We start from the raw sequence: 26,554 nt of genomic DNA, 5'->3' as shown, positions 1-26,554 counted from the left end.
TTTGAGTACAGTATCCATGTGATAGTCAGGAGAGGGGGAAACAATCAAATGTCTTCTGGAAGTGAAAATTATAATAGTTCATTCAATGCCAAATTATGTACAGAAAGTGAAATAAAGAGAGCAAACGATAGATGAGATTGAGAGAGAGATAAAAGGGACAAAGAAGTTTTTTTTTTAAATTTAGCTTCGTTTTTTAAATCTCCAAAAATAATTAAATCCTGAAGGAATGAGGCTCCACAATTAATTTTCAATGCCAGAGGGGTTGATTGGCAATAATTAAGACTTATCACAGCGTAGCTATTCACTTGCACTTAAATGCTCAAGCCCCAACTTTTCTGGCTAGTGTCGCGGTTATCCATCACATAAGTACCGCAGCTTCAAATGTTACATGTATCTGAATGTTGAGTCTCAGTGAGATACAGTTAATAGTGCAGCTTCTGTAGAAGCAGGGCATCACGGGCAGCAACTTCTTGACACCTGCATTCATCGCAAATGTGTGGACACTGGAAGCTGGTGCCCAATTTACCTCAATTTTTAACCACAAAATCAGAGACATTATTTTTAACAATATAAACATAATACTGAGTTTGTGCTCACCATATTTGCAAATACAATTCAGAATTCCCTCTCTTCTAATATTTATAACACAGACATCATCAGAAGCTTAAGAGTTGGACTCATGTGTTTCTACAAAAGCCCAAGATTCTTTGATCACCCTTAGATAATTTCCACTTTGTATACTTCACATGCCTAACAGATAATTAATAACTGCTGTTCTGTAGCAAAATCATCTTTGTTTAGTCCCTATAGATTTCCAGTTGATTAAAAATTCCTATGTATTTTAAACTTTGCGCACGTAAACTTTAATGAAGTAACTGGAGGTGAAGTATATTGGGGTTAATGAGCTTCAAATTAATAGGGATTTGAAGATTGGTAACATCTGAGACTATCTGGACTTACAAGTATTGCTTTAATTCAAGGCAATTAGAAAAGGAAAAATAGCCTAGGGATGATAAAAATTATCAAATTTTGAAGGTTGGCATGCTCGTGATAAGCTAGAAATGACCTTGAAGGTTTGGTCTCACACAGGATTTGCTACATCGTATATCCTGGACTAGTGGATTGTTTCTCTACTAGATGGTCATTTTCTGTGACTGAGCGCTTAGTTAAGGGAAAGACGACGTGGAGATGTGAGGGAAGAGGACACCTGCCTAAACAACAACTATATACTCCGAATCAACCTTAACAATTAACATGATGACAGATTGCCCTCACACTGGTTAGGTTGCTAACCCAGATAAAGCCATTGATGGAACTTAACAGTATCATGAAATGTGTTGTCAAACTAAAATGTCAGTTGGTTAAGCAGTTCAGCATGTTTAATGTGGAGAGGCATGAGGTGATCCACTTTGGAACCAACAAAGACCTTTTTTTAAAAAAAATGGCCAGAGACTCAAAAACGTGGAGGAGAAAAAAGATTTGGACGTTCAGGTATACCAAACGCAAAAACGCTGGTGGCCAGCTACAAAAGGTAATAAAAAGGAATTTTGGCTTTTATCGCAAGAGAGTTGGAATACAAAGGGGATGAAGTTATATAACAGTCACAGAGAGCCTTGGTCAGATCCATCTGGAGTATTGCATTCAATTTTGAATACCACACACCAGGAAGGCGATAAGTGACCTTGGAAGGGGTACAGTACAGGTTTACCAAAATGATACCAAGGGTTAAAGAGTTTTTGTTTATTCTTTCATGGGATTTGGGCATCGCTGGCAAGGCCAGCATTTGTTACTCATCTCGAATTGCCCTTGAACTGAGTGGCTTGCTAGGCCATTTCAGAAGGCAGTTAAGAGTCAACCACATTGCTGTGGGTCTGGAGTCACATGTAGGCCAGGCCGGGTAAGGACGGCAGATTTCCTTCCCTTCAGGACATAAGTAATCCAGATAGATTTTTACAACAACCATGGTCAAGACTAACTGTAATTCTAGATTTATTAACTGAATTTAAATTCCACAAGCTGCCATGTTGGGATTTGAACCCTTGTCCCCAGAGCATTAGCCTGAGCTTCTGGATTACCAGCCCAGTGACATTATCACTACACCATCTCCCTGTTAAATTATGAGGGCAGGCCGCATAAACTTGGGTTGTATTCCCCTGAGATTAGAAGGTTGAAGGGTGATCTAATTGAGGTGTTTAAATGAAATTAATTAAATAAATAAGAGAAACGCTGTTTCCTCTAATGGGGTTATCAATAATAAGGGGGCACAATTTTAAAATTAGAACTGGGTCATTCAGGAGCAAAATCAGAAAGCACATTTTCACACAAAACGTAGAAAGATGGAATTCTCCTCCCCAAAAGGCTGTGAATGCTGGGACATTTGATATTTTCAAGACTGAGATTAATAGGTTTTTTTTAATATAAACTGAGAATATCAAAGGATATGGATCCAAAGCTGAGAAATGGAGTTGAGGTGCAGATCAGCCATGATCTAACTAAATGATGAAACTGGCTCCAAGAGCTTAATGGCTTAATAGCTCCTATTAACTTTAGGACAAACAAAAATTGCACAACTATAAACACATAGTTCAAGAGGGGAATAATTTTTGAAACAAATTTAGAACAATTTTAAGTGTTAATCAGACCAAGTACTTGAACATGACAGAATGAACACTCAAAATTGAAAATAACTGTACTCCAGAAGCCAGAGGAAAACACTGCCAAATGTACATTTTACTTAAGAATGCTTTTACAATATCAATAATAAAACCAATTTGTATATGTGAAGAGCACCTCCCCCTTACCTGAAACATTAGAATGCAGTTACTTTACAGTTGTGAGTGAGAATATTAGTGTATCAAGGAATCTTTATCCATACGACATATTAATATCAAGTAATCTTCAAATGAAAGACAGAATGAAGCAAAATATTAATGAAGGGATTCTTCCCAAAAAAGAACTAGTCTGTATTATGCTGAATAGGTATCCTCAAGTCTACTGAAGCATTTGGTTAGGTCAGGACAGAAATCAGTTCCTGGACATACTCAAGCAATATAACACCAAAATGTTCACTAATGAACAGTAACATGGAGAAAATAACAAGACTATTATGTAAAAAATTAAATAAAATGACTAGCTGTGATGTAGAAAAATAAAGAATCATTATATTGTGTGAATAGATTGGAATCAATTAAAAACAAAAGATATCTAAAGAATCAATCTGCTCAAAACTGGTCCACAGAACAAAATTAACCATGCAGTATCTAAAAACATGACATTTTCAACTGAGAAATCCCTCAATGAATCCATGAAGCAGAACATCACTGAAATTAAAAATTAAGAAACCAGGAAGGGGTGATATAGTGAACTCAAATCTAGGCTTGGATGGATGGACAGATAGAAAAAAAAGCTCATCACATGCTTGGGACGTCATAAACCACTTCACAGCCAATAAATTACTTTTGAATTGTAGTTTTTTTTATATAAACACAGAAGCCAATTCCACATAGCAAAGCTCCATACAAGCAGTAAATGAAACAAATCGCCAGTTAATGTTGTATCTTTTGTGTTATATCTTTTGAAGGAACATTGGCCAGGACACACACAAGGCTGCTCTTTAAAAACAGCGAAACTCTCCCTAAGACACTTACAACTGCACTTTTCAAATCTCAACGACCAAGATGTCGGACCTCCATTTGTCACAATACTTCCGCAACTGTCAATATGCTTAAACACTTCCTCACACCCACCCCTGTTGCACTAGTGCCCATGGAACATTTACTCTCTATTAACTCAATCAGCAACCCTAATATGGCCCCCATCTTCATTTCCTCAGCTCCATGGGGTGCAGAATGATAGTTTGCACATGATTGATTTAGCCACCCATCACCAAATTTTGGCTGGATTGTCTGTGCCAAATGCCAACTATTCCAGAAATATCCTGGCTTCTTTTCTCCATTACCAACGATCCCTGGAACCCTCAGCCCCTCCAACAGGTGCTGCTTCCCTCAATGTTTCCTTGTCCACTCTGTCTACTTCCTAACCAACTTTCAACCCATGTCTCTAGATTGCCGCTAATTCTGTGCACTTCAAATTTTGCTAATTATCTCTTATGCACAACCTTACCATATGTCTTCTGGAAGTCCATATAGATAGACTCTCCAATAGTTCACATTTGTCCATGTGCAAAGTCACTTTGTCTCTGACATCAGATTCTAGTTACTTCCCCAGGACTTAAGTTAAACTGACAGAACTGCAGTTGCCTGGTTTCTCTCTCCCACCTTTCTTAAACAATGGTGACATATTCGCAATTTAACAATCTAATGCCACCATTCCCTAATCAAGAGAACGATGAAACATTACTTCTCATGCTCACTATTCTAAATCTCATACATTTAATTTTATCCATCTTCCCATGACGATTGGAAAGTCTATTTCTATCTATTCCCATCCCATCATTATTTAAACACCTATATCAAATCAACCTGTATTTGCCTCTGATTTAAAGAGGGCAGCCCCAATTTTCAAGTGTTTCGTTTCTTTAGGCATCAGCTACTCGATGCCATATCAGGGCTTCCCACCTTTCATGGAATTAGGGTATTGGGCTTCATTGTTTAAAATTCATTCATGGAGAGAGTCAAACAAATCACCACCACAAAAGGCAAATTAATTTTAATTAATCAGCAACACCTCAGCTCTTGATTGCAAAATCTAAGCAGTTAATGTAAAATTGAAAATGTACAAAATATTAATTTGTGCAAGAGAAAAGTACTGTGGTAGCAGGAAATCTGAACTAAAAACAGAAAACACTGGAAATACAAAGGAGGTCTGGCAGCAACTATGGAGAGAGAGAAAAATGGTTAACTTCAGGTCAATAATCTTTCTTCTGAACAATATTAATTTGTTACAGATACGATAGCATAGTAGTTATGTTAATGGGCTAGCAATCTAGAGGCAAGGAAGAATGATCCATTGACATGAGTCCAAATTCCACCATGGCACTCAAGGAACTTTAATACAGTTAACTGACAAAAAGTATGGTAACCATCAAACTATCAGATCGTTGTAAAACCCATCTGGCATACTAAAGCTCATTAGGGAAGGAAATCTGCCATCCTTCCCCAGTCTGGCCCATATGTAACTCCAGACACACAGCAATGTGGGTGATTCTTAACTGCCCTCTGGAAATGGCCTAACAGGCCACTCAGTTGTACAAAACCACTAAAAATTATAATATTAAAACCAGACCACCCAGCATCAAGCTAGCTACTGGATTTGAACACAACAAAGGCTGACTCAACATCGCCGACCTGCAAAATCCTTTATGTCAACACCTGAGGACTTGACCGAAATTCGGAGATATGCCCCACAGGTGAATCAAGTGACAGCCTGACATAGTCATTCTCACAGAATCCTGCCTTGCAGCCAATGTTTCAGGCTCTTCCATCACCACCAGGGCAGAATCACAGAGATTAGCGCATTATGGTTTACAGGGCGTAGCCATGGGAGCCCTCAACTCTGACTCCAGACTCTGACTCCATGAAGTCTCCTAAGGCAAACATGCACATGAGAACCGTCTGCTTGTTACCAGCCAACGTCTGCCCTGAGCTGATGAACTGGTCCTTCTCCATGTTGACCACCATTTGGAAGAAGCACTGAGGACAACCAAGTAACAGAATGGACACTGGGTGGGAGTCTTCAATGTCCGTCACCAAGAGCGGCTCGGTAGCAGTGCTGCTGACCAAGCTGGCAGAGTCCCGAAGAACACAGCTGCCAGACTAGACCTACAACAGATGGTGAAAGAACCAGCACAAAGGAAAAACCTGCTTGATCTCATCCTCATCAATCTACCTGTCACAGACACATGTGCCCATGACAACAGTGGTAGAAGTGACCATTGCACAATGCTTGGGGAGGCAATGTCTATTCTTCACACTGAGGACACCCACCACCATGCTGTGAAACCACTACCACCATGTTAAATGGGGTAGATTCAGAAACAAATTCTCAAAACTGTGCACCATGAGGCTTTGTGTGCCATCAACAGCAGAAGAATTGTATTCCACCACAATCTGTAACCTCATGGCCCAGCATATCCCTCACTCTATTATGATCATCAAGTTAGGGACCAATACTGGTTCAATGTAGGGTGCAGAACACCACACCAGGAACAATACAAGGCACACTTAAAAATGAGGTGCCTATCTGGTGAAGCTATAATATAAGACGACATGCATGCTAAATAGCTGAAGCAGCATGCATACAGAGCTAAGCAATTCCACAACCACCAGCTCAGGTCAAAACTCTGCAGTCTTGTCATCCGGTCATGAATGATGGCGGATAGTTAAACAATTAATAGGAGGCAGCGGTTCCTGGAACATCCCCATCCTCAAGGACGTCAGAGCCCAGCACAGGAGTGCAAAAGGCTAGTTTGAAGCATTTGCAACCATCTTTAGCGAGAATTGTCAATTTGATGGCCCATCCAGTTTCCTCCTCCCGAGGGCCCACCATCACAGAAGTACGTCTTCAGCCAATTCCAATGGTTCCATGTGTATCAAAAAGCTGCTGAGGGGACTGGGTTTAGTATGGGCATATGGCCCCAACAACACAGCTGTAAAGCTGAAAACTTGTGCTTCAGAACTAGCCATTCCTCTATCCAGTACAGCACTAGCACCTACCCGCAATATAGAAAATTGCCCAGGTTTAGTCTGTCTTGTAAAAAGCAGGGTAAATCCACTCATTACCAAGCCATCACCTAAATCATCAGCAAAATTATGGAAGGGGTGGTCAACAATGCTATTGGTGATACTTATTCTCTAATAACCTGCTGACTGATGCTTAAAAAAGGTTCTACCAAGGTCGCTCGGCTCCAGGCTTAATTAAAGCTTTGATCCAAAAATGGATGAGTGTGTCAAATCCCAGAGGTGGGGTGAGAGTGACTGCTCTTGATATCAAGGCAGCATTTGGCCAAGAGTGACATCAAGGAATTCTAGTAAAACTGAAGTCAATATGAATTAGGGGAAAACTCTCCATTGTGCTAGGTATGATGCCAATGCCAACCAAAGGTTCTGGTTATTGAAGATTAATCACCTCAGCCACAGGATATCACTGCAGGAGTTTCCTCATACAGTACCCTAGGCCCAACTATCTTCAGCTGCTTCATTCATGACCTTCTGCCCAAAATAAGGTCAGAAGTGGAGACGCTCACTAATGATTGCACAACATTCTGTTCCATTCGCAATTCCTCAAATAAAGCAGTCCTTGTCTGCATGCAGCAAAACCTGTACAACATTCAGACTTGAGCTGACAAGCATTTGTAATAACATTTGTGCCACACAAGTGCCAGCAATGATCATTTTCAACAAGAGACTGCCTAACCACCTCCCCATGACATTCAATTTTAACACCTTGGTGAATACCCCACCATCTGTGTATTGACCAGAAACCTAGCTGGACCAGCCACATAGAACCATAGAAAAGTTACAGCATAGAAGGAGGCCATTCGGCTCATCCTGTCCATGCCAGCCTGAGGACACCCAGGTGCCCTTTCTAATCCCACCTTCCTGCACCCGGCCCATAGCCCTGCAGCTTACAGCACTTTAGGTGCAGATCCAGAGTTTAAAATTTCTGCCTCTACCACCAACTTGGGCAGCGAATTCCAGACACCCACTACCCTCTGCGTAAAAAAGTTTTTCCTCATGTCCCCCCTACACCTTCTGCCACTTATCTTGAATCCATGTCCCCTGGTTCTAGAATTCTCCATCAAGGGAAACAATTTTATCCTGTCCACTCTATCTATTCCACATAAATGCTGTGATTACAAAAGCAGGGCAGAGGCTGGATATTCTGCAAATCATGACTCCTGAAAGCTTGTTGATAAGGCACAAGTCAAGGTTGTAATGGAACATTCTCCACTTGCTAGGATGATTGGAACTCGAACAACATTCAAGAAGCTCAATACCATCCAGAACAAAGCAGCCTATTTGACTGGCACCCCATCCACCATCTTAGATATTCACTCTCTCCACCACTGGAGTACATGGTTGCAGTGTGTATCATCTACAAGATGCTCTGCAGCAATTCGTCAGGACTTCCCAAACCTGTATCTCTACCATCCAGAAGGGCAACAACATAAGAAATAGCAGAGGTTTGCTACACGGCCACTCAAGCTAAGTCTGCTACTCAATAAAATCATGGCTGATTTGATTGTGGCCTCAACTTTACTTACCTGCCTGTTCCCCATAATGCTCGACTTCCCCATAGTTCAGCAACACGTTTATCTCAATGACTCAGTCTCCAGCACTTTGAGTTAGAAAATTCCAAAGCTTCCTTTTGGCCCTCTGAGAGGAGAAGTTCCACCCCATCTCCGTCTAAGTGGGGGACTATACCCCATAGTTCTAGAATTCTCCCACAAAGAAGAAACATGATCTCAACGTTCATCCTGTGCAATGGGGAGGCGATGGCGTAGTGGTATTGTCGCTGGACTAATAATCCAGAGACCCAGGGTAATGCTCTGGGGACCCGTGTTCGAATCCACAGCAGATAGTGGAATTTGAATTCAATAAAAATCTGGGATTAAAAATTGAGTGATGACCATGAAAGCATTGTCGATTATTGTAAAAACCCATCTGGTTCACTAATGTCGTCCTTACCTGGTCTGGCCGACACGTGACTCCAGACCCACAGCAACGTAGTTGACTCTGAAATGGCTGAGCAAGTCCCTCAGTTGAAACAAACCGCTACAAAGTCACAAAAAAGGAATGAAACTGGACCGACCATCCGGCATCGACCTAGGCACCGGAAACGACTACGGCAATCTCAGCCCTGTTGACCCATCAAAGTCCTCCTTACAAGCATTTAGAGCCAAAATTGGGAGAGCTGTCTCACAGACTAGTCAAGCAACAGCCTGACATAGTCATCCTCACAGAATCATGCCTTACAGTTAATGTCCCAGACTCCACCATCACCATCGCTGGGTAAGTCCTGTCCCACCATCAGGGCAGGCCCAGCAAAGGTGGCAGCACAGTGGTATACAGTCAGGAGGGAATTACCCTGGGAGTCCTCAACATCGACTCTGGAACCAAGGAGCTCTCATGGCATCAAGTCAAACATGGGCAAAGAAACCTCTTGCTGGTTACCATATACTGCCCACCCTCATTTGATGAATCAGGGCTCCTCCATGTTGAACACCACATGGCAAGGGCGCAGAATGTCCATCACCAAGAGTAGCTTGGTAGTGCCACTACTGACCGAGCTGGCTGAGTCATAAATGACATAGCCACTAGACTGGGTCTGCAGCAGTGGTGAGGGAACCAACAAGAGGGAAAAACATACTTGGCCTCATGTTCACCAACCTGTCTACTGCAGATGCATCTGTCCATGACAGTATCGGTAGCAATGACCACCACACAGTCCTTGTGGAGGCGAAGTCCCGCCTTCACATTGAGGATAGCCTCCATCATGTTGTGTGGCACTACCACTGTGCCAAATGGGATAGATTTCAAATATATTTAGCAACTCGAGACTGGGCATCCATGAGGCACTGTGGGCCATCAGCAGCAGCAGAATTGTACTCTAACACAATCTGTAACCTCATGGCCCGACATATTCCCCACTCTACCATTAGCATCAAGCCAGTGGATCAACCATGATTCAATGAAGAGTGCAGGAGGGCATGCCAGGAGTAGCACCAGGCATACCTAAGAATGAGGTGTCAATTTGGTGAAGCTATAACACAGGACTACTTGTGTGCCAAACAGCATAAGCAGCAAGTGCTAGACACAGCTTATATTTCACCTCTTTTCTATTTTTCCTTAGTTCTGTTGAAGAGTCATATGGACTCGAAACGTTAACTGTATTCCTCTCCGCAGATGTTGTCAGACCTCCTGAGTTTTTCCAGGTATTTTTGTTTTTGGTTTGGATTTCCAGCATCCACAGTTTTTTGCTTTTATTTTTGCAAACTTTTTATGTTTAATACAGGAGGGCACCCACATCTGCAGTGCAGCATTGTGTAGTCTCTCTCCATTTAGATAATATTTTATTTTGCTTTTCAACGGCAGCAGGTGCATGGGAACCTTCATTTCCAATTTCCCCTCCAAGCCATACACCATCCTGACTAAATGTATCACCATTCTTTCACTGTCACTGGGTCAAAATCCTGAACTCCCTACCTCACAGCATTGTGGGAGTATGTTCACCACATGGACTAAACAGTTCATGAAGCTAAAAACAAAAAGCTAAAAGCTACTGCGGATGCTGGAAATCCAAAACAAAATAAAAACAGAATTACCTGGAAAAACTCAGCAAGTCTGGCAGCATCGGCGGAGAAGAAATCAGTCAACGTTTCGAGCCCTCATGGCTCGTTCTGCCGAAGAGCCATGAGGGCTCGAAACGTTGACTGATTTCTTCTCCGCCGATGCTGCCAGACTTGCTGAGTTTTTCCAGGTAATTCTGTTTTTATTTTGTTCATGAAGCAAGCTCATCTCCACATTCTCAAGTACAATACTGCTGGTATTGCCAGCAACACCCAGATTCCATGAATGAATTTAAAAATGAGCAATTCAACACCTCTTTTACAAGAGCTTATCAACTTATGGAGAAGACATTTTCAACCAATGACTAAAAGAAAAAGTGATGCAAATGTCAGAATTTTGAAACAAAAAGTGTTCAAATTAAATAGGATAGGGACAGGCAAACAGCACAGATGCAGGACCCCTAACTGAACTGCCTACTCACAAAAGGTGCACACCCACATAGCCAACTCGCCTTCCTCTCCCTCAGATGCTGAATGGCCCTCCTCCCTTATATCTCAGCAGCCCTGGCACATGCGAAAGTCGGCTCAAGTCAAAAGGGAGCTGCAGGTGTTCAAAACAAAGAGATATATGTTACTTCAAAAATGCATAAAAACCAGCACCTCTTTAAATCTTAACAATTTATGTTAATCCACCTACAGACCACATTAATTGAAATTTAACTTAAGGAACAAATTAGGCTAACTAGTGTGAGACTGATTGCTTCCCCAAACACTTCGTGCTCCTCTTTGTCAACTAAATGCATCTGTTATATCTTAGTTATCAATGCATTAACTGCAGTGAAAGGTTGACACCTAAATATACATGTCCACTATCAACTGATAATTATTGCCTGCAATTTCCTCAGTAGAATGCAATCAGGAATTAAACATCCTAGGAATACTATAAAATGGCATACTGCATTGTGTTTCAACCAATTGTGTTTTATAGCATTCCTGCATTTTTAAGTCTTCTGTAATTTGAACTGAATACAAAAGTAGGTACAGCATATGTCCAATTGCAGAGTTTCCCTAGTGCATTTTGTAAATTAACAAATGTCCAAAATGAGACAATTAGGTGAATTCCACAAGGTCAATTTGACACCAGGTTACAGAGTGAAATCCTGATAGAATATTATTCAGGAGAGACTTAAATTAATGTGTAACTTTAAGATTTTTCCTTTGTTGCATCAAATAGATGATGCACAAATGGAATATCTTTGAACTTTTTCGATGACCTATCAGATTAATTGACTTATCAGTATAAGCCTCTGAACAGTGAACCCTGTGTTTTAAGCAAAATGTTCTTTATTCAAATAATATCAACAGCAGTCAAGTAGCTCTACTGTAGGTAGTCCAGCAGTCTAGCACATTTGTGGACTAATATGCTGTCACTCAGAGAGGATGTGTGTTACAGAATGACATGAGTTCAAAAATTGCTGGAATGGTGCATTTCATGGTGAGCGACAGAACTAAACTTTTTATCCCACCCTTCAGATTGCACTCTATTGGCACTGCAAATTGCTGGAAATGGAAATTAATAATGCCACAGAGCTGCATCAGGGACCTCATGAATGGTCCATCCCTTAACCAATAAAACAAAAGGGTAGAAAGCAAGTATTGGAGGAGGAAAGAGGATAAATTAGAGCCAGAGATAGAAAGAGAAAGGCTAAGAGAGTGGACTGAGAGAAAGAAAATAAAACAAAGGAAATGTGAGCTATGTTTCTAGGTAAAAGGAAATGTTTTCATTTAAAATTTTAAAAATCCAGGAACAATTTAGTATCTACAGAGTGAGATACCATAGTTTCATTCATTTTTGGTCATTCGGGGTCAGAGGGGATAATGAAAATACGAGGATTGAGATTCGAAAGAGCGATGATGTCAAAGGAAAGGGAAGAATGGATATAGAGAGGTGTTGGTATCCAAGAGCTGTAAAGGCTTACAATCTTTGACACCAGAAAGAAAAATGTTTTTGCTGAAACACTGGATGAGATGAACAATGAAATAGAACCACTGATCAAGACAGCTAAAGGGGTCAGCTGCTGAAGAGAGAGGGTGAGAGCTGGCATGAGTGTGGATCTCAGGATCCGAGGAACGTTGATAACTGTGACCATGGGTGGATTTGAAACATGAAGAGCTGAATTTCAGTTGGAATCCATGTGGAATAAGAAAGAACTGGCAACGGTTGCTGAGGAAAGAAACGTGGCTGTAAAAGCAAGTTTTGATAGGTACCTGATCAAACACAAGAAGGGAAACCAAAAGCAATGACGGTGAACAAGGTAAAAGAGACAAAAGGAAATGTTGTTGGATGTGGGCATTCGTGGAAGAGAAGTGGCAATGACTTAAACACAAATACAGAAGAAAAATACCATGGGTGCTCAAAATCAGAAATAAAAACCAGAAAATGGTGGAAGTATTCAGGCAGCATCTGTGGAGAGAATAGCAGAATGAATGTGTCAGGCCATGACCATTGTGGCAGTTTGGATAAAAGGTCACAACCTCAAATGCTAATTCTCTTTCTCTCTCCACAGATGCTGCCTGGCCTTCTGAATATTTCCAGAACATCTGGGTTTTTTTTGTACTGATGTTGAGTATCCAAAGTATCTTTCTTTTACCCACAGTTGAATTGTTCCCTACTTGGGCCTCCAAAGTGGAGTAGCATGTCAGGGCAATTAATCACATCATTAACAGAACCTCTTACATGAATTACCAGCCCTAAATTACTACGTCAAGATTAATTTGCATTAAAGGCACGTATATGTATCATCTGTGCCTCAGTTGGCAGCGCTCTTGTACAGCGAGTCAGAAGATTGTGGATTCAAGTCCCATTCCAGGACTTGAGCACAACAATCCAGGCTGACATCCAGTCAGTATTCAGGGACTGTTGCACTGCAAAAGGTGCCATCTTTCAGATGAGATGTTAAGCCAAGGTCCCATCTGTCCTCTCAGGTGGACTTTAAAGATCTCACAGCACTAGTTTGAAGAAGAGCAGGACAATTATCCCCAGCGTCTTGGCCAATATTTATTCCTCAACATCACCAAAACAGACTATCTGGTCATTATCACATTACTGTTGGTGGGAGTATGCTATGCGCAAATTTGCTGCCACCTGTCCCAAATTACAACAGTGACTGTACTTCAGATCAAAATTACTTAATTGGATGTAAGGTGCTTTGGGACATCCAGTGGTTGCAAAAGGCATACAGAAATGCATATCTTTCTTCATATCCAGCAATTACTTGACATACAATGAATTTCAATAGGGAGGCTCATGGTGGAATAGTAAGGCTAATGTGGGAGCAGCACAAACCATCTAGCAATTTGTGGCGAATTGAAACTCATAACATATCTCTGCTTTGTCATGAAATGCTGTTTTATTTTTACGCTGACTGTGCCATGAACTCATTATTATTTTACAGGCAATTTCTGGGCCAATGTTGCAGCATGGAAATAAGCCACTTGACTCATCAAGTCTCCTCTTGATTTTCTCTCATTTTAGCCAATTATTTTAATCCCATCCTGCTGCTTGCTTCCCAAGCACTTTGATGCTCCTTTTGTTCAAGCAACTTGTCAATTCTCATTTAAAATAATTTGTGGAATCTGCTTCACCAATAGTTCTTTTGCTACTTGCCCAGAAGGTTCCGGCTCCAGTAGCTGGAACTGCTTATAAAAAAAATAGCTGATGACGTAATCCCTTACCTTGGAAGGGCTTGACCTTGGTTAGGCTGCAAAGTGAGACATTACAGGTTTAAGAACAAAAGCAGTTTCAGAGGAAACCCAGAAAGGGGAGGATATTTCAGAGCTCAAAGTGGGGGACATTGGTGGTGGTGACCAGAAATCTTCCCAATTTATATCAGCATGTCACATCAAGTACTCCTAGCTCAGGTACTCCAGATGCAATAACCTCGACTCTACCCAAATAATATCCCTGAGATCCAGCCTCAAAAAAGCATCCCCTACTACCAATGCAACATTCTGTCCAGTTCATACAAGAATGTGTAGCACCTTTAGCATAGTAAAACATCCATTCACAGGAATATTAAAATTTGATTCAAGGAGCTAGGAGAAGAGACATCCTAAAGCTTGAATAATAAAGAGTTAGGTTTTAAGCAATGTCTTAAAGGAAGAGAGAAAGGTAGAGGGGTACTGAGACTTACAAAGGGAAATCCGAAATTTTGGGTCCAGGCAGCTGAAGGCATTACTGGCAATAGTGGAGCAACATGAATCAGGGATGCGCAAGAGGCCAGAATTGAAGGGGTGCAAAAATATCGAAAGGTTGTGGGTTGGGGAAGTTACAGAGTTAGGATGGCGCGAGGCCATGGTAGAATTCGAAAACAAGAATGAAAATGTTAAAAATCAAGGTGTTGCCTGATCAGGAGCTAAACAGGCCAGCAAGTATAACAGTGACGGATGAACAGGGCTTGGTATGAATTAGAATGCCGGTAGCTGAGTTTTAGATGAGCTCCATTTTATGAAGGGTGGCAGACTGGAGGCCAGCCAGGAGAGCTTGAAAAGTCAAGCTTCGATGTTATGATGCAACATTTTCTTTTCCAGTTGCCACACCACAGAAAAGTTATGGCATAGAAGCAGGCCATTCAGCCCATCATATCATATTTGTGCCAGCCGGAAAAAAATAAAATACTAGCTGCTCGGACTAATCCCACCTTCCAGCACTCAGTCCATAGCCTTGCAGGTTACAGCACGTTAGGTGCAGATCCAGGTGCCTTTTAAATGAGTTCAGGGTTTCTGCCTCTACCACCAAACCAGGCAGCGAATTCTAAATACCCACCACCTCTGGGTGAAGAAGTTTTTCCTCATGTCCCTTCCAGCCCTTCTACCAATCACCTTAAATCTGTGCCCCCTGGTAATTGACCTCTACACTAGGGGAAACAGGGCATCCCTATCTACTCTATCTAGGCCCCTCATAATCTTGTTGGTTGATGTTGGTTGGTTGCTCTCCCCAAATGCATTACCTCACTTCTCTGGATTGAATTCCATCTGCCACTTTTCCGCCCACTCAACCAACATCATCTCAATTAGGTCACCGACAGTCTCCTCAGTTCCAAGGAAAAAAACCCCAGCCTATCCAATCTTTCCTTATAACTGCAATTTTCAAGCGCTGGTAACATTCTTGTAAACCTGCACTTTCTCCAGAGCAATTATGTCCTTCTTGTAATATGGGGACCAGAACTGTGCACAAAATTCCAACTGTGGTCTAACCAGCATTTTATATAGTTCCGTCATTACATGCCTGCTTCTGTATTCTATACCTTGTCCAATAAAGGAAAGTATTCCATACACTTTCTTTACCACCTTATCTGCCTGTCCTGCCACATCAGGGACCTGTGGACATGCATTCCAAGGTCACTCACTTCCTCTACCCCTCCCAATATCCTCCCATTTATTCTGTGTTCACTAGCCTTATTTTGCTCTCCCCAAAAGCATTATCTCACTTCTCTGGATTGAATTTCATCTGCCACTTTTCCGCCCACTCAACCAACAGCTATCCTTTTCACTATCAACTACACAGCCAATTTTTTGTCACCAGTCACCCTGTGGCCTCTCAGAGATTGTCAAATAAATTTCATATCCACGAAACTGGACTGAGATTGTCAAATCTCATTACGCAAAAGACTCTTGTAGTCAACAGACAGGTGGCTTTCACCCTTTCAGCATGGGCTGGATTTGACTCAAGGTGAAAGGTCAATGCTTAACTAACTAACTACGCCACCCAATTCCATTGCAGTGACATTCAAGTACACAACTAAAGCTACTGACCCATCAGTAGTAGCAGAGATGTACAGAGATGCATCTAAAATTTGATTACCAAACACCATAAAAGCTCGTTCTACCACATCAGGCATCACAATAAGATTCAGATTGTGCAATCTATCAAAGGAACCTGTCCACAATACAAAGCCTCGCTCCTTCAAATGCAAACGTGAAAAGAATTATAACCCCTTTTTCTATTACTTCTTTCCACTGCATTAATTGCTTTGTTAATGTTGGCAATCATTTTCCTGCCAAGGCCTATGTCAAATTATGGCAACCATTTCAGCACAAGGGATAAGTTTTCTGCCATCTTTATCAGATCCAACTTTTTGATGGTACTCTACTCATTATTTATATTGATATTCAGGTCTCTCTATCTCTGCCTTTCGCCAATTAATATTTCTAATGTGCTTCACTGGACTTCAAATCACCTCCACAATACATTATAAATGCTAGATTAAAATGTACAATTCTGATTTGTGATATTGTTGTACTCTTGATTTTCCCTTCCATGAACAGAGTTTGTCTTGTGATTCACATATTGGCCCTGTAATATTTCCAAATAATCCCAAAAATTTAGAGGAATCGTTTATTTGCAAATTCCTCTGACATTCAAACAATTACATTTGTCTGAAAATAGGAACCCCTTAATTGCTACAAGTGTAACTTAATCTTTTTTCATTTTAGAAAAAGGGTGAAAGATCAATATTATTACATACATTGACCACAGAATTTCCTTTTAAGTCACTATTGAAACTGCAAAACCAAAAATCTCTTTAATGGCTTTTTGTTATCAACTCGTAAAAAACTTTTCTGTTAAGGATTGTTTAACGAGGAAACATTCAAATGGCTTGAGAATCCCCAACAACTCATTTGAGCTATTGTATCTTTAGAAATCATTTTTTTTACCAGAAATTAGAAACCATCATGCTGATAAAATACACAAAAAATCTAACTTGCTCTAATTTATAAGTTTAGAAAACACATCATACTGTAATGTGCAGCAACCAAGATTCCCAGTGATTTCTTAGATTGTAAAGTTGAAATGTAATAAAGATTTCAATCTTCCTTCAAACTGCAGTGTTTATGTAATTATTAGAAAAAATGAATCAGCCATGCTTTTTTTTTTGATCAGCACGTGTCAAACATTCTGATGCATCATGTGCAAAAAATTTAGCTGGCAACCTGTTCAGCAAATGAGATTTACCTACCTCTCTATGTACTGCAGAACCTGATTGCTGTCCACACACAACTGAATTCAGGGTGAAAAAGCCATTTGATCAGCGTGAACTTTTTTAAAGAAAAATTACATTTTTAGAAACATCAATTGTTTTAACTTTACAAAAAAAAGTCACCTGTAACTACTTATGATTTTCAGAGACTGTTCTCTAGCTTACAGAGATCAAGATTTGACAGGTATGCTAACACGTAAGGAAGTAACTACCAGCAAACATTTAAGAAGGCTATTCATATGCTCTTACCATTAGACCAGACAATGTTTAAACCTAATTGGGGGCACTTATAGTCATGCCCAAGATTGATACTTCAATGGAGTTAATAGGCTGTTGTTCAGGTGAGAAATTCAATGGAGAGGTCATCTAGCGGGCCTGTGCTGACAAAAATATACCATAACAGGAATCATAAACAGTATCACACAACTCATATGGTGGCAGAATATTCCTTGAAGAAATGATTTCAACAGTTGCCTGAAGGCCTCATTGTACATGATGCATACAATTTGGGCTACCTGTGTTAAAATAAAGTTGGTTCTGGCAAGCTAGCCATACATAAACACAGGCATGAGAGAATTAGTGTGAAGGATTTTTTTTCAGACAAAACACAAATTCTCCCAGCAAAGAAGTTTAACGGAAAATGGCAGCCATATGTTGCTTTTAAATAACACTATTGTGAACCAATAATGGCTTTATTTAAAGCTTTCCTTCAATCAAGCAGAAATTGCTTTCTATTTGTGCTTACCTATTCTTACATTGCCAACAAAATTTAATATACTTTTTCGATAAAGGATTATGCTTAAAGCTGATACAATTTATTACAAGGATCAAAAGGCATAGCCCTTGTGAGTTTCAGGTGATTTGTGTGATCAAAACTTGGGAGAAAAGACAAGGTAATATTCTGGCTGTAGACTGTTTCAACAGTCTATAGTCAAGACATTACTTCCTCCCCCTCTTTAAAGATGCTGCCTGACCGACATCTATTTCTAACATGTTATGGTTTTATTACCCTTTTTCTTTTTTGTAGATTCCATAATATATAAAATGGCCTCAATAATACAATGCTGATGACAGTAATTAGTGCTGGATTAATACTGCAGACTGATGAGCTATAATTTTAACTGCAGAATATTAATTCACAAGTAGGTAAGGAAATTCCATTTTGAAGCAGAATTCAAATAATATTCAATATATTTGTTTTAAAATTAAGTGTAAAAGTCAAAAATATTATTCTGGCCAAATGCCCAGTTCCACTGGGTGAAAAGAAACAGGTTTGAAATTCAACTGCAGTGAATTTCCAATCTTTCAGATGAGACATTAAACCAAAGTATACCCTCTCAGGTGGAGACGAAAGATTTCATGGCACTATTTCAAAGAAGAGCAGTGGAGTTCTCCCTTGTGCGCTGGCCAATATTAACCCCTCAAACAATATCACTAAATGAAAATATCTGGTTATTATCCCATTGCTGTGTGTGGGACCTTGCTGTGTGGAAATTGGCTGCCATATTTTCTACATTACAACAGTGACTACATTTTAACAGTACTTAATTGGATGTAAAGCACGAACTTTGGGACATTCTAAGGTTGTTAAAGGCACTTTAAAAATGCAACTTTTTTCCTTTCAATCTCAGCTCTTGCTCACAGTAGCAAAAATTTGGAAAGTCTCAACTGATTCACTGTTTTGCACTTGCTGGTAGCTAGTTAATAATGACAAAAGCTTCGTGGTCACACTCTTCCTCTGAAGGCACTCTCTGAAAGACTGTCATGGCATGGGGGGGGGGGAAACTGCAAGGCAAGAATACCAGTATAAAAAAAGACTAACACCCCTTCTTAGAGGGTAAACTGTGAACCAAAAAAACCAAAAATTGAAGTCAATCCATGCTTTGACTAATCATTCTTCAAAAATTTCTATTCTATTTTACAAGGTAGGCATCTGATCCACACAAAGCCACAATGTTAATTAGTAGCCTTTCCCAATATTCTATATTGCAGAATTTTGTACTATATTGAACTAAACGCCACTGAACTTATTAAAAACTATTGCATTTTTTTAAACAAAGGATTTGCTAGGTAGCAGTAAGCCATAGAAACCCAGGTTCAATCCCAAATCTTTGCTGAATTAACACACCTTTGCCAGGGAAGAAGTTGGAACATTTCTTTACTCCTCGACTTTGCGAGGGGATGGAATGAGCTATGATTCCCATCTTATTGCTATCCAATCACTCTGCTAGCAAGTATGCAAGTGTAGATGTCAGGTAAGGGAGAATCAGTTTTGGTTTTTATGATTTCATTAGGAGAATATCTTACTAATGTTCATCGACTCAGTTCACGTGAGCTACTTGGATATAACCTCAAAACCTGCCAGCATATATAGAATAATACGACAGCAAGTCATACCCTTCAGGATGGAAGAAGAAAAAATACACTATTTATCCACTGTACCTGAAACCCCAAAGATACTTGTGTCCATTTAGCAAAATTCATATTACCAGAGTATGCCAAACAAACAATGGTGACAATTTCACTTATTGCAAGTGTGTGAGGGTGATAAATCCTCAAACAGTTAAGAGAACAAAGTCAACATCATAGTTCGATGAGTTACCAAATGCGCAACAAGGGTACCAACACAATACCTGCACTTCATGCATTTAGATATCATTTGTCAATACTTGATTTTCTGCAGCAGGCTTTTTTTTAAAAATAGTACAGTACACTGTTTGCATTTACATATCACTAATTCTACCAAAGAAAAGTGGGATTCTTATGAATAGCAAACATATCAAACCATTGCAGATTAAATTTTGGGTGATCCCTTCAACACAATTTTGAGGGCAACTGTATGAACTGAATTTCTAGATAGCTATCAAAATATATACAATTTAACCTCAATTTAAATAGACTCTTGCAAAGATAAAACACTGCAGTAAAATTCTAACATTATGTGCGGCAATTCAGCTGTACACAAGTCTAGATATTCCTTCACAGGCTTCGTAAAAATTCTCCATTTTAAAATAGAATCCTAAAACATCAGGGGAAAAAGGTTTATGGCATACACTTGCATGTCAGCGCACAACAACCAGATTATCATACTTTGTGTTCTGTTGCTGACATGCACTGAGAAAAATCCTGTTTTAAATGACAGTTCATAAATAATTTAACAAGATTTTCTGGGCATTCAATTCAAAGCGCAGATTTCAGCTGAGCTATTGTGCTGTTTCATACAAAAGAAATTACAACAGCTGTTTTCCCGTTCCATAAAACCCACTTTTGATACAATTTACTCTGGCTAACAGCCTCATTTCAATTCAAATAATGTCACACAAGACATTTTTGTCTTAAGTAGGGTTTCCATTATAACACACTAAACCCGAGTTCCTAAATATTTTTCTTAAAATCAGCAATGCAGCAATGTTAGCTCTGACACAGCTTTTAAAGCTGAAATTGCAATCAGCCACAAAAAACACTGCTCAGCTGCTATAAAGACACAGCATGGCATCATTAAAACACAAATGTCTTGTTCTTAGAATAGAGAAAACCATGAAGTGCATGAATTGACCACCAGATCTACCAAAAATGAAAGACAAACTGCAATTTTATCAACCTCTGCGTCAAAACCTGGTATGGACAACTGCAATATAACCTCAGAAGCTTATTCTCAAAACAAGCAATCTGCTTTAGTCTCTTTATTCCTAACCAGAATAAGCCAGTATTTCATTTAGCATCTGTCGTTTAAATTTTTTGGGTTTCATTCTAGTTTCCTGAGACACTGTCTTCTGCTTGAGCACCAACATCAATCCTTTTACACAGTACAATGCCTCCTTCTTTCCCAACCCTCCTTTTCAGAGCAGGAAAGGCTGATGTGCACAAAATAAAGCCATATCTGATCTGTTGTAATAGCAAATCCATTCAACAATAAATATCAACACAGTGCTACAATTATACATAACCTTATGGCAATAAAACACAGTAATACTATTTTTAAAAATTGATTTTCACCTACCCCATTTCTGAAGCAGTGTATACCTCCATTTTTTCCACCCTTCCCTGTGTTAAAACACAAGTGAATACAGCCATTCCACTCACGTGTCCACTTAACCATCCAATCAGATTGCAGACAATCTCCTTTAGTTCTGGAGGATATTTGCTGGCCTTCATCCAGAAGATTACACAGCTGCTTCCCATAGTCAATTAAATCCCTGTCTGTATGAGTGGTAGAGGCTGCTTTCTGTAGCAGATGACTGGCACAAGGCCAATAGGTCCAAGCGGCTAGAAGGTCACACCAGCTGTCACCAAGGAAGTGGCAGCAATTTACAAAACCAAAATCACAGTGTGCATTTGCTCAAATCAGCTATAAGCAGCTTTCTCTCACCTTTGACAAAATACCCAAATTTGGCCACCAAGCTGGTATTCTAACTGATTCAGAATCACAGTCATAGAGTCATGACACAGAAGATGACATTCAGCCCATTGCTTTGCAGAGAAACTGCACAGACTCAATCCACTCAGTCCTATTCCCTGCTCTAGCCCTGTTCCTTGCAAATTTATTTCCTTAAAGTGCCTAGCCAATTTCCATTTGAAATCACAGATTGTCTCAGCTTCCACCACTCTCATAGGCAGCAAGTTCCAGGTCATTACCACTGACTGTGTAAACAGTTCTTCCTCACATTCTCCTCCACCTCTTGCTCAAAACATTAAATGTGTCCCCCAGTCTTTGCAATGGGAACAGCTTTTTTTTGTCCAATTTAGCATAATAAAGGCTGTCACAAGACCCTAAGAAAAGAGGGGTAGACCACACAGCCCATTGGGCCTGCTCTGCCATTCAATACGATCATGGCTAATCTTCAACTTCATTTTCCTGCCCGCTCCCTATATTCCTTAATTCCCCAAGACACCAAAGATCTGTCTATCCCAGCCTTAAATGTATTCAACAATGGAGCATCCACAACCCTCTGGAGTAAAGAATTCCAAAGATTCACAACCCTTTGAATGAAGATGTTTCTCCTCATCTTAGTTCTAAATGATCGGCCCCTTATTCTGAGACTGCCCCCGTATTTTAGCTTCTCCGACCAACAGAAGCAATCTCTCAGCATCCATCCACCCTTTCAAGCCCCTTCAAAATGTTGTAGGTTGCAATGAGATTGCCTTTCATTCTTCAAAATTCCAGTGAATAAAAGTCCAATTTACTCAGCCTTTCATCATAGGTCAATCCTCTCATCCCAGGGACCAATTTAGTGAAAAAAACACCTAAATTATTAAGTATAATACTGTGGATACTAGAAGTCCAAAATAAAAACAAAAACTGCTGCAAATCCCTAACAGGTCAGACAGCATCTGTGGAGAAAAACAGAGTTAAAGTTTCAGGTTGAGATGACCTTGCGCCAGAATCAAATTGTTATGCATCTCTATACTGCCATCAACTTTGGCTGATATAGTGTGGGGACATCATCCCTTTTTAAGTGCACAAAGACTGGGAACAGCAGATGAGGCAGAAGTTCCTAACAAGGATGTGGGACAATGGATCAGAAGGCAGAGACCAGCAAGATGTGTGGCACATTCAGGGCACAGTCATGACGCTTAGTAAGCAAGTGGCCAGTCACCTGTGAAGAGTCTGGGAACTCACACAGTATAAGTTCCATAGTTAATTATGGAAAGTCAGACTGTTGACATACCATGACAGCAGAACTCCTGATATGTGTAGGTCCAAGCAGGACAGGACAGGACAATACTGTCAAGAATATAAAGTATTGCAACGTAACAAAGTTAATTTAATCTTTCAAATGTCACAAATGAGTACATGTGGTTGAGCTCTCCAAGGATGTAGATATCTAACATATTAGAGGAATTCCTCCCATAAACCTCCATCTCTTTTTCCTCCTTTAAGAAACTACTTAAAACCAACTCCTCTTTTGCTTTTCACTTGCATTTCCCCTAACTTAGTCTACTGCATTCGTTGCTCCCAATGCGGTCTCCTCTACATTGGAGAGACCAAACGTAAACTGGGCGACCGCTTTGCAGAACACCTGCGGTCTGTCTGCAAGAAAGACCCAAACCTCCCTGTCGTTTGCCATTTTAACACTCCACCCTGCTCTCTTGCCCACATGTCTGTCCTTGGCTTGCTGCATTGTTCCAGTGAAGCTCAACACAAACTGGAGGAACAGCACCTCATCTTCCGACTAGGCACTTTACAGCCTTCCGGACTGAATATTGAATTCAACAACTTTAGATCTTGAACTCCCTCCTCCATCCCCACCCCCTTTCCATTTCTTCCCCCTTCCTTTTGTTTTTTTCCAATAATTGATATAGATTTTTCTTTTCCCACCTATTTCCATTATTTTTAAATCTATACCTTTTATGCCCTGTTAGTCTTTCCACCCCACCCCCACTAGAGCTGTACCTTGAGTGCCCTGCCATCCATTCTTAATTAGCACATTCGTTTAGATAATATCACCACCTTCAACACCTCTTTGTTCTTTTGTCTGTGACATCTTTTGATTATCTGCTCCTATCACTGCTTGTTTGTCCCTACAACCACACCACCCCCACCCCCCCCCACCCCCAACCCCCACTTCTCTCCCCCCACCTTAAACCAGCTTATATTTCACCCCTCTCCTAATATTACTCAGTTCTGTTGAAGGGTCATGAGGACTCGAAACATCAACTCTTTTCTTCTCCGCCGATGCTGCCAGGTTTTTCCAGGTAATTCTGTTTTTGTTCTCTTTTGCTCACCTATCCTGAACTTTATCTGTTGGCTGAATGTAAAATTCTGTCTGATCACATTCCTTTGAAGCATCTTGGAACATTTTACATTGAAGGTTATTAAACTGAAGATATAAATGCAAGTTGTTGCGGCATCAAGTCAATCTTCTAAGTCTGGGTTTCTTAATGGCGAGGAAATCAGTTTTTCAAACCAGTTTTCAGTCAATTAAAAGTTTTCTGAATTTGTTTTCACTGTCAAAACAGACAGTGTGAACTATCAGCAAGAGTAAAACAATGCAGAAAGAACATGCATTTAGTTATGTAGTAGTGCCTTTCACAACTTCAGAATGTCCAAGTGTTTTACAACCAATGAAGTACTTTTAATATTCAGGTATTCAATAATACTAACACAGCCAAAGTTTCACTGGAGGTTCCTTGCATGTGCTGTTTATTGTACTTCTGAAAGATTTGTTGTTTCCACAATTTTAATCTTGGTAGAAGGTTACACATCTACGACTAAGCCAAACTATATGCAACCAAAATGGATGGCTTCAATAAGCAAACTCTATGATAGTTAAAGAGTTAATTTAATGTTAGTCTATATCACAGTACAGTAGTGTCTCAAATCCAGCTGTCCAAAAACCAGAGTTGTCCGAAAGCTGAACATTTTTAGAACATGCCATGTATCAATTTTAATTGAGTAAAATAAAAATTTATCTGGACAATTTGGCTAGGCACTGCTTTGTTGCAGAGTGACATCTGACTAGCTATCCCCTTCAATGCTTGCAAGCCAGTCTATTCCAGCACACTGAGTGACCCTTGACCTCACCTGACCTGGCTTAACCCAAACTGCCTGACCAGAAATCCAGCAAGATCTGAAATCTGGCATGGCCTTGGTCCCAAGGCTTTGAAACACTGTACTTGTACTTCTAATTCTTCTGGAAACTTTAGGCTCATCACCTGTTTTTCACCGGTTATACAGATGTCCATTTTTTAAAAAATTATTTTAATTCTAACCTCTTCTTAAATTGCAGCTGCTTTCCCATCTCTTTGCCACCTCAAATTCAGCAAGTAATTATGAAGGCTAATAGAATGCTATCCTTTATAATGAGAGGAATTGAACATAAAAATAAAGATGTTATGTTTCAGTTTACAGGGCATTGATGAAACCACATTTCGAATGCTGTGTGCAGTTTTGGTCTCCTTATATAAAGGAGGAGCCAAATGCGTTGGAGGTGGTTCAGAGGAGATTTACTACACTGATACCTGGAAGGAGCAGGTTGTCTTATGAGGAAAGGTTGGACAGACTCGGCTTATTTTTACTGGAGTTTAGAAGAGCGAAGGGTGGCTTGCTTGAAGTATATAAGATCCTGAACGGTCTTGACAAGGTGTACACGGAAAGGATGTTTCCTCTTGCGGGCGAGTCCAGAACTAGGGGGCACTATTTTAAAAATAGTGGTCACCCTTTTAGGACAGAGATGAGAAATTTTTTCGGGTTGTGCAACTTTGGAACTCTGCCTCAGAAGATGGTGATTGAATATTTTTGAGGCAGAGGTAGATTGATTCCCTTGCCTAACAAGAATCTAAGGTTAAAAGCAAAAATCCGCGGATGCTGGAAATCCAAAACAAAAATAAAAATACCTGGAAAAACTCAGCAGGTCTGGCAGCATCTGCGGAGAGGAACACAGTTAACGTTTCGAGTCCGTATGACTCTTCAACAGAACTAAGTAAAAATAGAAAAGAGGTAAAATATAAGCTGGTTTAAGGGGGGGTGGGACAGGTAGAGCTGGATAGAGGGCCAGTGATTGGCGGAGATAGCCAAAAGATGTCATAGACAAAAGGACAAAGAGGTGTTGAAGGTGGTGTTATTATCTAAGGAATGTGCTAATTAAGGGTAGAAAGCAGGACAAGCAAAGTACAGATAGCCCTAATGGGGGTGGGATGGGGTGAAGAGAAGGGATCGAAATAGGCTAAAAGGTAGAGATAAAACAATGGATGGAAATACATTTAAAAATAATGGCAATAGGTGGGAAAAGAAAAATTATTTAAATTTTGGGGGAAAAAAGGGGGATCGGAAAAGGGGTGGGGATGGAGGAGAGAGCTCATGATCTAAAATTGTTGAACACAATATTCAGTCCGGAAGGCTGTAAAGTGCCTATTCGGAAGATGAGGTGCTGTTCCTCTAGTTTGCGTTGAGCTTCACTGGAACAATGCAGCAGGCCAAGGACGGAAAAGTGGGCATAAGAGCAGGGTGGAGTGTTGAAATGGCAAGCGACAGGGAGGTCTGGGTCATGTTTACGGACAGACCGAAGGTGTTCTGCAAAGCGGTCACCCAGTCTGCGTTTGGTCTCTCCAATGTAGAGGAAACCGCATTGGGAGCAACGAATGCAGTAGACTAAATTGAGGGAAGTGCAAGTGAAATGCTGCTTCACGTGAAAGGAGTGTTTGGGCCCTTGGACGGTGAGGAGAGGGGAACTAAAGGGGCAGGTGTTGCACCTTCTGCGGTTGTATGGGAAGGTGCCGTGGGAGGGGGTTGAGGAGTAGGGGGTGATGGAGGAGTGAACCAGGG

The 26,554-nt window shown here is 40.4% G+C and overlaps 1 protein-coding gene across 4 annotated transcripts in view; it reads right to left on the bottom strand.

Annotated features, from left to right (window-relative positions):
• Positions 1 to 26,554, bottom strand: part of apc (APC regulator of WNT signaling pathway) — a 269,901-nt gene that overhangs the window by 169,258 nt on the left and 74,089 nt on the right. The window contains exon 1 of one of the 4 annotated variants that reach the window (XM_078566310.1): positions 21,290 to 21,357. The exons of the other annotated variants lie outside the window; for them this stretch is intronic. The gene's annotated coding sequence lies outside the window, so the exon portion shown is untranslated. Of the gene's footprint in view, positions 1 to 21,289; positions 21,358 to 26,554 lie in introns of those variants that run through there. 4 annotated transcript variants of the gene reach the window in all.

Source organism: Cetorhinus maximus, chromosome 2 (assembly GCF_964194155.1).
Source record: "Cetorhinus maximus chromosome 2, sCetMax3.hap1.1, whole genome shotgun sequence".
Classification (NCBI taxonomy): Eukaryota; Metazoa; Chordata; class Chondrichthyes; order Lamniformes; family Cetorhinidae; genus Cetorhinus; species Cetorhinus maximus.
The sequence above is the reverse complement of the archived record's forward strand: the minus strand, read 5'-3'. Positions and strand labels throughout refer to the sequence as shown.